Genomic DNA, 14,277 nt, shown 5'->3' on the forward strand with positions numbered 1-14,277 from the left:
GACCAGGTGCATTCTCAATAAGCAGTCATATTTTGAAAGGAATCTTTTTTTCTGAGTGGTAGGTCTCAGCAATGGGCTTCATATACTCCTTAACTTTGTTGTAAACAGATGTGCTATCATTCAGGCTTTGTTGTTCATGTATAGAGCAGAAAAGGAATAAAGTTAGCATAATTTTGAAGGGTCCTAGGATTTCCAGGATGGTGAATGAGCACTGGCTTTGACTTCAAGTCACTAGCTGCACTGACCCCTAACAAGAGTCAGTTTGTCCCGTGAAGTTTTGAAGGCAGGCACTGACCTCTCCTCTCCAGCTACCAAAGTCCCAGATGCCACCTTCTTCCAGTATAAGGCCGTTTCTTCTACACTGAAGATCTGTTGTTTAGTGCAGCCACCTTCATTAACTGTCTCAGCCAGATCTTCTGGATAACTTGCAGCTTCTACATCAGCATTAGCTGCTTCATCTTGCATGTTTATGTTGTAAGATGGCTGCTTTTCCTAAACCTCATGAGCCAACCTCTGCCAACTTGAAATTTTTCTTCTATAGATTCCTCACCTCTTTCAGCCCGCTTCATAGAATGGAAGTGAGTTTGGTCCTTTCTCTGGATTATGCTTTGGTTTAGAGGAATGTTGTGGCTGGTTTTATCTTCTATCCAGAATGCTACAACTTTCGCCATTTCAACAATAAGGCTGTTTTGCTTTCTCATCATTTATGTGATCACTGGAAAAACCCTTTTAATTTCCTTTAAGAACTTTACCTCTGCATTCACAGTCTGGCTAACTGGCACAGGAGGCCTAGCTTTCTGCCTTCTCAGCTTTCAACACACCCTCCTCACTAAGCTTGGTCACTCCTAGCTTTTGATTTAAAATGAGAGACATGCAGCTCTTCCTTTCCCTTGAACACTTAGAGGCCCTGTAAGGTTATCAACTGGCTCAACTTCAACGTTGCTGTGTCTCAGGGACTAGGGCAGCCCAACGAGGAGGAGCGTGACACGGGGTGGGGGGGTGGGGGCTGGTCAGCAGAGCAGTCAGGACACACACAACATTTATTAAGTTCACCATCTTATGTTGCATGGTTTGTGGCACCCAAAACAATTACAACAGCAACATCAGGATCCCTGATCACAGACCACCATCAGATCAGATCCGTCGCTCAGTCATGTCCGACTCTTTGCAACCCCATGAAAATTCAGCATGCCAGGCCTCCCTGTCCATCACCAACTCCTGGAGTTCACCCAAACCCACATCCATCGAGTCGGTGATGCCATCCAGCCATCTCATCCTCTGTCGTCCCCTTCTACTTCTGCCCACAGTCCCTCCCAGCATCAGAGTCTTTTCCAATGAGTCAACTCTTCGCATGAGGTGGCCAAAGTACTGGAGTTTCAGCTTTAGCATCATTCCTTCCAAAGAAATCCCAGGGCTGATCTCCTTCTGAATGGACTGGTTGGATCTCCTTGCAGTCCAAGGGACTCTCAAGAGTCTTCTCCAACACCACAGTTCAAAAGCATCAATTCTTTGGCGCTCAGACCACCATAGCAAATGTAATAATCATGAAAAAGTTTGCAATATTGTGAGAATTATCAACGTGTGATACAGAGACATGAAATGAGCAAATGCTGCAGGAAAATGGCATCAACAGACTTGTTAGACACAAGGTTGCCAGGAATCTTCAATTTGCAAAAAATGAAGTAGATGCAAAGTACAGTAAACGTGCCTGTATTAACTTCTAAGTAGTCCTTATCAGCTGACAGTGTTCACAAAAACTTTTTTTTTTTAATTTCAATTGCTTACTAAAAAATTTTAATCACTGTTTAAGCTTTTGGTAAAAGTTTGGTATTTTTGATGCCTGATAATCTTCTATGGACTTCCCTGGTGGCTCAGATGGTAAAGCGTCTGTCTACAATGAGGGAGACCTGGGTTCGATCCCTGGGTTGGGAAGATCTCCCGGAGAAGGAAATGGCAATCCACTCCAGTACTATTGCCTGGAAAATCCCATGGACAGAGGAGCCTGGTAGGCTACAGTCCATGGGGTCACAAAGAGTCGGACATGACTGAGCGATTTCACTTCACTTCAATCTTCTACTAGGGACTTCCCGTGTGGTGCTAGTGGTAAAGACTCTGCCTGCCAATGCAGGAGATGCAAGAGACACAAGTTCGATCCCTGGATCGGGAAGATCCCTGGAGCAGGAAATGGTAACCCACTCCAGTATCCGTGCCTGGAAAATCCCATGGACAGAAGAATCTGGCAGGGTATAGTCCATGGGGCCACAAAGGGCTGGACATGGCTGAACACACAAATGTAATGAACCTTCTATTAGAAATTGCCTGAAGGAGATAAAGTTGATTATTTTTGCTACAGTGAAATGGTGGTGACTATTCTTCTAACTAATGAGGTAAATGCATACAAACAGAGGAGGACAGCCTAGACAAGGGAAAATCAACCATTCTGATTGGCTGAAAAAGCAACCAATCAACCCGTTCAGTTTCTGAATATACAGTAATTTTATGTTTGTTTAACCTTGCTAGACAAAGTATTCCAATAGGTAGTAGCTAATTTGCTTTTAAAACCTTATTATCTTAAGATAATCTAATAAAGTTTTTTAAAAATTACAAAAATTAACTGGGAGAAATTTTGATGAAGAGGCTGTGCAAGGTCACTAAGTAGCTCTCTACTCACAGCTGTTAGTTTCGAAGGAAAAAAGAGTAAACGTACAGGGGAGAAACGGGACAATACCTTCAGTGGGTGATCAAGTTAACGTCACCAACCAGCGCATGTCTCCAGATAAGACACTGAGAAAAATGTACCACCATGTACGGAAGTGTTTCAGGTGAATCTAATTCATGAGGAAACATCAGAAAACCCCAGAAGAGGAATATTCTTTTAAAACAAAACTGTATTCTTCAAAAATGTCAGTGTTGCAAAAGATTAAAAAAAAAAAATGATTGTGCAAATGTTCCAGATTAAAGGAGGTTATGAAGATATGACAACTAAAGGTAATATCTAACTCCAGACTGAAGGAAAAGAAATGTTACAAAGAACACTGTTAAGTCAACTGACAAAACCAGCATTCGAATGATAGATTAGATCAAAGTATTTTCTCTTGCAAAACTGCCTGAGGTTGGTAACTGTGCCAATTATGTAAGAGCGTATCCTTATTCTTAGGAAAAAATACTACAGGACCTAAGTACTCTGACGATTAAACATACTCTCAAATGGTTCCCACCCCCCGAATCTATACATTTACACACACACACACGAGGAGAGGGAAAAATTAAGGAGAATGTTAAAAACAGGTGACTCTAGAATAACAAGTCCACAGGGGGTCCTGTACTATAGTCATTCTTATAATTTTCTCTAAGACTAAAATTATATCCCAGTAAAGTTTTAAAAAGTTAGAATCAATACACAAAACACTCATATGCACACTTTCTCAATATCAGATTCAAGAAAACCATCAACTCCTGGCATGTGAGCTCCCTTCTGATGGAGCACAGGGCTTTAGGCCAAAGAGCACAGGATGAGGATCAGAAGGAAGGACAGAGCAGGTGGGAAGAGGGAGAAAGGCCAGTTACAGACATCCTTTGCCAGTCCCACTTGCGGAGCACATCTCCCACGCTTCTTGGGCGGGGATGCAGGCAGCGTTACGGGAAGATGACGGATCCCGGGCAGTGGCCCGCGGGGCTGTCACCCCACAGAGCAGTACCGTGGCCACCACTGAGAAGTGATGACCCCACCCACCCGCCAGGGGGATCCAGCAGATCACGGCAGGGGCTGCCATGACAAGCCCTGCAGGGTGAACTGTGCAGCCAACCTTATACAAAACATTCGGCTCATCTTCTATTTTGATTCACTGCAGGAATGATTTACTGACAAGTTTTAACTTTTTATGTTTGTACCAGATACCTTTTAATTCCCCTTGATGATTTTGTAATATATATGTAAGATCATGAGATACAGGAATAGAAAGTAAGGAGGAACCAAGACACAAATGCCAAGCTTGCTAATAGTGAAGGAAATACTAAAGCGGTGTTGGGCTTTTGTCAGCCTTACAAGAATGGATATACTGACCAGAACTTAATTTTTTTAATTCTTTTTAAAGCTCAGTGGCCAGAAATACTAAGCAGCATTTCCAGGTCAACTGATTTTGTAAAAAAGAACCTTTCCGTAGAGAGTTGATCTCTCACCTTCAAATGAAGTTTAAAGATCTGAAGCAGATTCTTATTTCAGAATCAAAAGAAGATCCTGCTCACAAATAGAAATATACATAGAAAGCCACATTTTGAACAAAACAGGAAAACGTTCAAACCATGTGGATCTTCTGGTTGTAACTCATTATTCCTTCCCTGGATCTTTACAAAAAATGAGACTGTTCAACTTATAAAATAAGGTTTTGAGGAGACGTCTCCTGTTCTTCAAAACCTTATAATCTACTACTGTCTTTTTTGTGAGCAGGAGATACACTGCGTGCCAACAAAATGTTAAATCCTATATTGCATCAGATTCTAATACAGCATTCAGGATGGCTGTCAAGTAGACTATTACACAAAAGGCCAACATTATCCTAACAGCCTTGATCATTAGGAAACTGAAAGTCAATCCTAATTACAGCAGCAGCAGAAAATAAAAAAGATCTATGAAAAACCTCACAACATTTTTTTTTAAAGAAGAACTAGAAAGAGAATGATACTGTTTTTGGCTGTGGAGAATGAAAACTGTCCGGAAGATTAGGAAGTTCTGTATATCAAAGTAACTATAGTTTTGTATAGTTCAATCACTCCATATAAGACTCTGTAATGGAGTTCAACTCATGCCAGTTCTGCTGCTTATAAGCTGTTTGTCATCGGGCAAACCTTCTATGCTATGCCTGTTTCCTCTCATCTGTAAGACAGAAAACAGTGACAGACTTGTCTGAAGGATGAAATGAGTTAGTGCCTGGAGCACAAAACCGTTACTATTACCACCAATATCACCACAGTTTGGAAGAATGAGCAAACAAGAATGGATAAGGCACTGTTTTAAAGAATGACAACACAAGCAATTACCAGAGTACTGATGCAAGCATCAGATCAGTGGAGAACAGACAACCCTAAAGCATTATACACACATGTATTTTTTAATAAAATAAATTTAGCATAATAAACTAATGAGAAATGACTTACTAACAGATGGTTTTGAAAAACCGGCTAAGTATTTGGAAGAAAATCAATTGAGAGTCTCATTGAATATTACATTCCAGATAAATCCAGATGGATTTTAAAGATGTTTTTTAAAAAAACACAAAGAAGAAACATATAGGTACAATTTTATATTAACTTGGAATAGGGACAGACTTTTACAATGTTAAAAAAAAGAAATAAAAAGGAAATCACCAAAGTGATAAACTGAGAAATGGAATCAATAAGATTTTTACAAAAGATCTCTTTAAGCTAAAAGGAAAAAAATGCGGAAATGAATGAACAACTTAGATGTTTAAAAACACCCACCAACTGAAAAAATTTTAACCTCATTAGTACCTTAAAAATGCAAAGCAAAGCAAAGCAACATGTTTATCAAAAGTCAGTACAGTGCTCAGTGTTGGCAGAAGTACAGCAAGACAAACATGCCTGCACACACCAGGAGGTGCAAAGTGACACGTGTCACACACGCACCAACCCTGGAAATCCACGCCCTCCACCCAGTATTCCACATTATTCCACCTCTAGGTCCCTACAGGGAAACAGCCATGGTGGATAAAGACTGAGGTGCAAAGAGGGAGTCTTGCAAAGTTACTTGCAACAGTGATAAATAATCTCAGTGTCTGACACTGGGGGAGTAACAGTTACATCAGAGATGAAAATCCATACAATATATTATGCAATCAATACAGTATTAATTTTTTCTTTATGGCCATGCCACATGGCTTATAGGATCTTAGTTCCACAACCACAACTGAACTTGTGCCCCCTCCAAGAAAGCACTGAGTCCTAATCACTGGACCACCAGGGAAATCCCAAAGTATCACAGTTTTGAAGATCACATGTGAGACCAGTCCTTTGTCACTCAATAACATTAAATGAAAAAGCCCACACCAATAAAACTATATTTGGCATTTTCCCCAATTCTGGATGACTATTAAAAAAAAAAAAAAAAAAACATGTATAGAAAAAGGGCAGAAAATACACTAAGAATGGTTAACTCAGTGATGAGACTGAGTTATCCATATTTTCTTATCTTATACTTTTTACACATTTTCTACCTTAAGTATATGGAAATTTAATACTCAAGAAAATAGTAAATGATGTCAAATAAGGGAAGATGTAGCTATGGAATGAAAAAAACCCAGCAACAGTAAACTCTACAAGGGACTTTCTAAAAGCCTTACTGCTTCTAGAATGTTTACAGTCTGCTCCCTATGTTATTCCCACATGTGCCCATGGTAACCGCCTGAGGAAAAGCTTGAGCAAGACCTCACAGCAGGCTGGCCTCCCCCTCCAGGCCTCTCCCTTGGCCTCAAGCAGCTGCTTTTCAACTCACATATATGTTCTTATTTCCCAACCCACAAGAACAGCCCTGCTGACCTAATCAAAGAATAAGTTTTCTTATGCTTCTCACAGTATTTAAAAATAAAAAAACTCAGGATATTTTTCAACCATAGTGAAATTTCTTATACAGAGGAGGCACTTAAGAGATATTTCTTAACTTATTGTCAGAATTTGTGTTTTCGTACATCCTGGGCAACTGGATGTATGGAAACTGTCTATCTGTATAAAGACTCTCCCCTGCCTGGAGACATAACCCTCCCAGACTTCAGACAATACTACAAATCTACAGTAATAAAACCAGCATGGTATTGGCACAAAAATAGACATATAGATCAATAGAACAGACCTCTGCTGCTGCTGCTGCTGCTAACTCGCTTCAGTTGTGTCCGACTCTGCGACCCCATAGACGGCAGCCCACCAGGCTCCCCAGTCCCTGGGATTCTCCAGGCAAGAATACTGGAGTGGGTTGCTATTTCCTTCTCCAATGCATGAAAGTGAAAAGTGAAAGTGAAGTCGCTCAGGTGTGTCTGACTCTTAGCGACCCCATGGACTGCAGCCTGCCAGGTTCCTCCATCCCTGGGATTTTCCAGGCAAGAGTACTGGAGTGGGGTGCCATTGCCTTCTCTGGAACAGACTAGACAGCCCAAAAATAAACCTACACACTTAGGGTTAATTAATCTTCAACAATGGAGGCAGGAATGTATTGAGAAATTGATGATGGGAAAAAAGACACACTCTTCAGCAAGTGGTGTTGGGAAAGCTGGACAGCTGCATGAAAATCAATGAAGTTAGAAGGTATCCTCTCACTCAAAATGGCTTAAAGACTTACAAAATAAAAACAAGACACCATAAAACTCATAGAAGACAACACAGGCAAAGCATTCTGACATAAATTGTACCAATGTTTTCTTAGATCTCAAGGCAGTAGAAATAGAAACAAAAATAAACAAATGGGACCTAATCAAACTTACAAGCATTGCCACAGCAAAGCAAACCATAAGCAAAATGAAAAAACCTACAGAATGAGAAGAACATATTTGCAAACAATGCAACCAACAAGGGCTTAATTTCCAAATATACAAACAACTCATACAATTCAATAACAACAAAAAAACAAAACAACCCAATCAAAAAACAGGCAGAATACCTAAACAGACATTTCTCCAAAGCAGACATAAAGATAGCCAATAGGCATAGGAAAAGATGCTCAACATCATTAATTATTAGAGCAATGCAAATTAAAACTACAAGGAAGCACAACCTCACACTGGTCAGAATCAGTTCAGTTCAGTCGCTCAGTCATGTCTGACTCTTTGCGACCCCATGAATCGCAGCAGGCCAGGCCTCCCTGTCCATCACCAACTCCCGGAGTTCACTGAGACTCACGTCCATCGAGTCAGTGATACCATCCAGCCATCTCATCCTCTGTCGTCCCTTTCTCCTCCTGCCCCCAATCCCTCCCAGCATCAGAGTCTTTTCCAATGAGTCCACTCTTCGCATGAGGTGGCCAAAGTACTGGAGTTTCAGCTTTAGCATCATTCCTTCCAAAGAAATCCCAGGGCTGATCTCCTTCAGAATGGACTGGTTGGATCTCCTTGCAGTCCAAGGGACTCTCAAGAGTCTTCTCTAACACCATAGTTCAAAAGCATCAATTCTTTGGTGACATTAAAAAAAAATCTACAAGTAATAATTTCTGGAGAGGATGTGGAGAAAAAAGGGAACCCTACACTCCACTATTGGTGGGAATGCAAGTTCATGCAGCCACAATGGAAAATAGTATGGAGATTCCTCATAAAACAAAAAATAGAGTTGCCATATGATCTAGCAATTCTACTCCTGGGCATATATCCAGAGAAAACTCTAATTCAAAAAGATACATGCACCTCTTACATTCATAGCAGCATATTCTCAGTAGCCAAGACATGGAAATAACCAAAAAGTCCACTGACAGAAGAACGGATAAAAAAAAAAAAAAAAAAAATATATATATATATATATAATGGAACACTAGTCAGCCATGAAAAAGAATGAAATAATGCCATCTGCAGCAATATGGATGCCACCAGAGATTATCATACTAAGTGAAGTAAGTCAAAAGAAAGAAATGTATCATATGCTATCACTTATACACGGAATCTATATGGCACAGGGGCTTCCCTGGTGGCCCAGAGGTTGGGAATCCACCTGCAGGGGACACAGGTTCAAGCCTTAGTCCAGGACCTGGGATCTCACATGCCGCAGTGCAACGAAGCCCACATGCTGCAGCTACTGAAGCCCTCGCACTCGGCAGCCTGTGCTCTGAACAGCAGGAGGCACCACAGTGAGAGGTCCATGCACCTCAACTAGAGAAAGCCTTTGTGCAGCAATGGGGAGCCTGTGTGCCAAAATGAAGACCCAGCACAGCCAAAGGAGTAAACAAATAAATAGCAAAATAAAAATTAAATAGAAATAGCACAAATGAACTTATCTAGAAAACAGAAACAGGTTCACAGCACAGAGAACAAACTCATGGTGGCCAAGGGAGAAGAGGGGGTAGGGATGGCCTGGGAGTTTGGGGTGTCAGTCACTCAGTTGTGTCCGACTCTTTGTGACCCCATGGACTGTAGCCCACCAAGCTCCTCCATTCATGGGGTTCTTCAGGCAAGAATACTGAGGTGAGTAGCCATTCTCTTTCCCAGGGGATCTTTCCAACCCAGGGATTGAACCTGGGTCTCCTGCACTACAGGCAGATTCTTTACCACTGAGCCACCAGGGCAGCCCTTGGGGGTTAGCAGATGTAAACTACTATACATAGACTGGATAAACAACAAGGTTCTATTATATAGCACAGGGAACCATATTCAATATTCTGGGATAAACCATAATATAAAATAATACAAAAAAGAATGCATATATGTATATAACAGTCATTTTGCTATACAGCAGAAATTAACACAACACTGTAGATCAACAATATTTCAATTAAAAAACATTTTAAATAGGCTCTGACTGCCTAAATGTGTTCTAAAACTTTCAGTTTACTTTGGTTTCCAATGACCAATTGGAATTGGTCATTCCAATTGCCAATAATAAAATCTGTCTCTCTAATCTCCTATTTTTGTTGCCCAGTTACTTTAAAAATTTGTTTTTCTTTTTTTTCCTTCAGTATAAAGGCAAAACACTAACTCCTTTTCCTTTCTTCATTCCAATGAAATACATGAGAGGGAAGAAAAATTTCTGCTTCAGAAAAGAAACTGATGACCTTGACCTGAAGCCTTGGAATTTTTCCTACCTAGAATGTGAAAGTCTGGGTTTGGTAATCAAACTATAAAATACTGGAAAAGTCTGGGTTTTTTCCTCTTTTAATAAAAAAAAAAAAGGGAGAGCGATTCTAGCTCTTATTCAGGTCAGTACACGATTTCTTATATAATCCTGCAGCTAGACATCAAGCCCATATGTACACACTGCTCTCCTGGGATTGTCTGCTCTAAGCAAGGTGCGTAAAAATCAATTCCTTATATCGATCCAGTACCCAAAGCCAGAGTCATCATCTGGAATTTTATTTGAAGTATTTCACTTGCTTCTCTAACATTTAAGTGGAGAGGTATGTACTGGATGGTAAAATAACTAGAGATAAAAATACCATGTTTCCTGACGGCTTCCACACAATACAACAGGCACCAGAGTCCCCAGCAGAGGGTATGAGAGAAAGTTCCGAGAGAAAGAAATTTAGAGGAGCAGCAGCTGCTACCAAAACACAGTGCAAGACCCCGAGGGCCCTCAGAGTCAGAAGCTGCCCTTTGCAGGCACACCCAACACTTGCAGGAGCCCTGAGCACTTACCAAAGCCTGTCTATTTCAGCTGAGCCCTGAGTATCAAAAAAAAAAAAAAAAAAAGAGCAGAGAAGCCAAGATATGAGGAGCCCGCTGACCACAGAAAGGGCAAATGACAAGGGTGGAAGGCTGGCACGTGGGGGGCAGGCTGAGCCGTGTGCAGGAGGATGGGGAGGATGACGGGCTGCAGGAAGGCCACCCAGCACAGAGTTGATAAAGAACTGCCTCTCGAGACGGGTCCATACTATTCAATTTTCACAAAAGTATATCAGAGTTGTAAGTCGATAACAGACGATACAAAACCCATAGTCCTTAGTATGGTCCACAAAAACCTTGCATGGCGTGACTCCACCCACCTCAGCAAGCGTCCCTCCTTCCCCACCTGCTCCTGCCCAGGGCCCCGAGGCCTCGGCGTCTCTGCTCCTGTCACCCACAACATTCTCCCCAGACCTCCACAAAACACCCCAGAACACTTCTGGGGCCAGAAGTGTTGGTGCCCTTCTCACCTTTTCATTTCATCCAAATGCCGCCACCCCAGAGCTCTTTCCTGGTCACCAGATCTAAAGTCAGCTCCTCTCATCTCTCTCACAGCACTCCTTTTTCTTGGCAGCATTTATGACAATTATCCATTTATTTGCTTAATATCTACATTTCCCACTAGAATGAGAGTTTTGAGAGAGTAGAAAACACGTTTTGCTCATGACTGTATATCAAGAATCTGATAAATGTTTGATGAATGAATGCAAAAAACAAGTAATACACAACCTACAAAGCCAAAAGTTGGTTCTTTGAAAAGATCAACTAAACTGACAAACCTTTAGTTTTGTCCAAAAAGAGACAACAGTTAAAATGCATGAAAGAAGGGAAAATATAACAGATTTTGCAAAGTAAAAAGGATTATAGGTGAATATATGAACAACTGTATGCCAAATTAAGTAACTTTCTATCTAACGACATGGACAAATAAATTACTAACAGACACACAATTACCAGAACTAATTCAGCATGAAATAAAAAAACCAGCAGATGCATAACAAGTAAAGAAATTGAATTCATAATTAGAAAGCTTCCCATAAAGAAAAACCTAGGCCCACATGGCTTCACTGGTCAATTCCAGCAAACATTTCAAGAAAAATTAATACCAATTCTTCACAAACTCACGGAATTGGGCTCCTGGATGAAGCAATTAGGAAAGAAAAAATAAAAGGCAACCAAAGCAAATAGGAAGAAGTAAAATTTTCCCCATTTGCAGATGATATCATTTTGTAAATAGAAAATTCTGAGAAATTCACTGAAGAACTATTAGAACTATGAGTCTGCCTAGGTTGCAGGATACATTAGTAATGAACATTCTAAAAATAAAATTGGCAAACTTTCACAAAAAGGTATAAATTTTTTAAAAAGAAGTATAAGACTTGTATGCTGGAAACCTTAGAACAATGTGACTGAACAAAATCAAAGACAGTCTAAGAAAATATAAAGAGAAGTCAAGTTCATGGGTCAAAAGATTCAATATTGTTAAGATGGCAATGGGGCTTCCCTCATAGCTCAATTGGTAAAGAATCTGCGTGCAGTGCAGGAGACCCAGGGTTGGGAAGATCCCCTGGAGAAGGAAATACCCACTCCAGTCTTCTTGTCTGGAGAATCCTACAGACAGAGGAGCCTGGCAGGGTACAGTCCTTGGGATCGCAAGAATCAGACACGGCTTAGTGACTAAAGCACCACCACCAAGATGGCAATACTCCCCAAACTGATTTACATGTTCAACACAACCTCTATCAACATCCCAGCTTCAGTCATCAAACACTGTCATTCTGATATAAGAACAGATGGAACTGACATGAGGATAAACTGAAGAGAATTGAAAACAGAATTGAACTGATTTGTAAAAGAGTGTCAATATAATTAAATGGAGAAAGAGTCTTTTCAACAAACAGTTCTCAAACAACTGGATATTTACATGCAAAAGAATGTTAATCCATACCTTACGCCATACACAAAAACCAATTCAAAGCAGACCACAGACCTAAATGCATTAGTAAAGCTATAAAGTTCTTGGAAGAACAGATGGAAATAAATCTCCATCAAACAGCATCAGGCAAAGCCTTCTTTGGTAAAACGCCACAGCACAAACAGCATAAGAAAAATAGACGAACCAGACTTTTCAAAAAAAAACATTTGTGTCATCACATCTAGAAAGTAAAGACAACTACAGAGTAAATACAGGCGTCCCTTGGTATCCAAGGGAGACCAGTCGCAGGGCCCTCCCACACACACCAAATCCAAGGATGCTCAGATCCCTCATATGAAATGGCAGGGCAGTTTGTCTTCACAACCACAGATGTGGAAGGCACAGTCAACCACATACCAGCAAATCAGTTATCTGAAAACAGACTGGTATCCAGGACTCACACGGAAATCTTACAACTCAGTAATAAAAGGACAACTGAAGCAATTAAAAAATGGGCTAAAGAAAAAGACATTTCTCCAAAGAAAATATACAAATGGCCAATAAGTACGTGAAAAGATGCTCAACATCAGAGATCAACAGGGAAGTGCATATCAAAACCACAATGCGATACCACATCACACCTACGAGACTGTACATAATTAGAAAGAGACAGTAATTAGCAAGGCTATAGAGAAAATGAAACCCCCATTCGTTGCAGGTGGGAATGTGAAACAGCAGCACTGGTTTGGAAAACACTAGTGATTTCTCAAAAAGTTATATATATAATTATTACCTCATGACCCAGCGTTTCCACTTGTAGGTATATACCCAAGAGAACTAAAACAGATCTCTACACTAAAACTTGTACATAAATGTTCAGAGCGGCATCATTCATAATAGCAAAAAGTAGAAACACATCCAAATGCTTATTAGCTGAAGAATAAATTATCTGTGGTGTATCTATACAGTGCAATATTATATCGCCATTAGCTGAAGAATTAATTATCTGTGGTGTATCTATACAATGCAATATCATATCACCATAAAAGGAACAAAGTACTGATATACGCTGTGATATGGATAAACCCTGTATTATGCTAAATAAAATAAGCTAGTCACAAAAGACCACATACTATATTATTTCCTTCTCAGAAAATATTCAGAATAGCCAAATCTGCAGACAAAAAAGTAGGATAGTGGTTGCAAAGAACAGCAGAGACATAGGAATGGAGATTGCTTATGGGAATGGGGCTTCTTTTGGGGATGACAAAAATGTTCAAAAATTGGGCTATGATAGTTGGTTGCACAATCCTGTAAGTAAATGAGAAAAAAACTGAACTGTATATTTCAAATGGGTGAATTGTGCAGTATGTGAATTATATCTCAAAATGTGCTCAGTTGCTCAGTCATGTCCAATTCTTTGTGACCCCTGTGGACTATAGCCCACCAGGATCCTCAGTCCAAGGGATTCTCCAGGCACGAATACTAGAGCGGGTGGCCATTTCCTGCTTCAAGAGATCTTCCCGACACAGGGATTGAACCTGTGTCTCCTACGTCTCCTCCTTTGGCAGGCAGACTTTTTACTGCTGAGCCACCTGGGAAGCCCAACCTCAATAATGCTGTTTTGTGTGTGTGTGTGTTTTTTTTTTTAATAACAGGTAATACAGTGATGTTGGAGAAGGCAATGGCACCCCACTCCAGTACTCTTGCCTGGAAAATCCCATGGACGGAGGAGCCTGGCAGGCTGCAGTCCATGGGGTCGCTAGAGTCGGACACGACTGAGCGACTTCACTTTCACTTTTCACTTTCATGCATTGGAGAAGGAAATGGCAACCCACTCCAGTGTTCTTGCCTGGAGAATCCCAGGGATGGGAAGCCTGGTGGGCTGCCGTCTATGGGGTCGCACAGAGTAAAACCGACTGAAGTGACTTAGCAGTAGCAGCAGCAATACAGTGATGTAATGTATTAAGTTCTTACCATTATGTTTATACAATGACA

The 14,277-nt window shown here is 40.7% G+C and overlaps 1 protein-coding gene across 3 annotated transcripts in view; it reads right to left on the reverse strand.

Annotated features, from left to right (window-relative positions):
• The window catches only part of NTPCR (nucleoside-triphosphatase, cancer-related), a 38,588-nt gene that overhangs the window by 17,308 nt on the left and 7,003 nt on the right, over positions 1-14,277 (reverse strand). The window lies entirely within an intron of this gene.

Source organism: Bos mutus, chromosome 28 (genome assembly GCF_027580195.1).
Source record: "Bos mutus isolate GX-2022 chromosome 28, NWIPB_WYAK_1.1, whole genome shotgun sequence".
Classification (NCBI taxonomy): Eukaryota; Metazoa; Chordata; class Mammalia; order Artiodactyla; family Bovidae; genus Bos; species Bos mutus.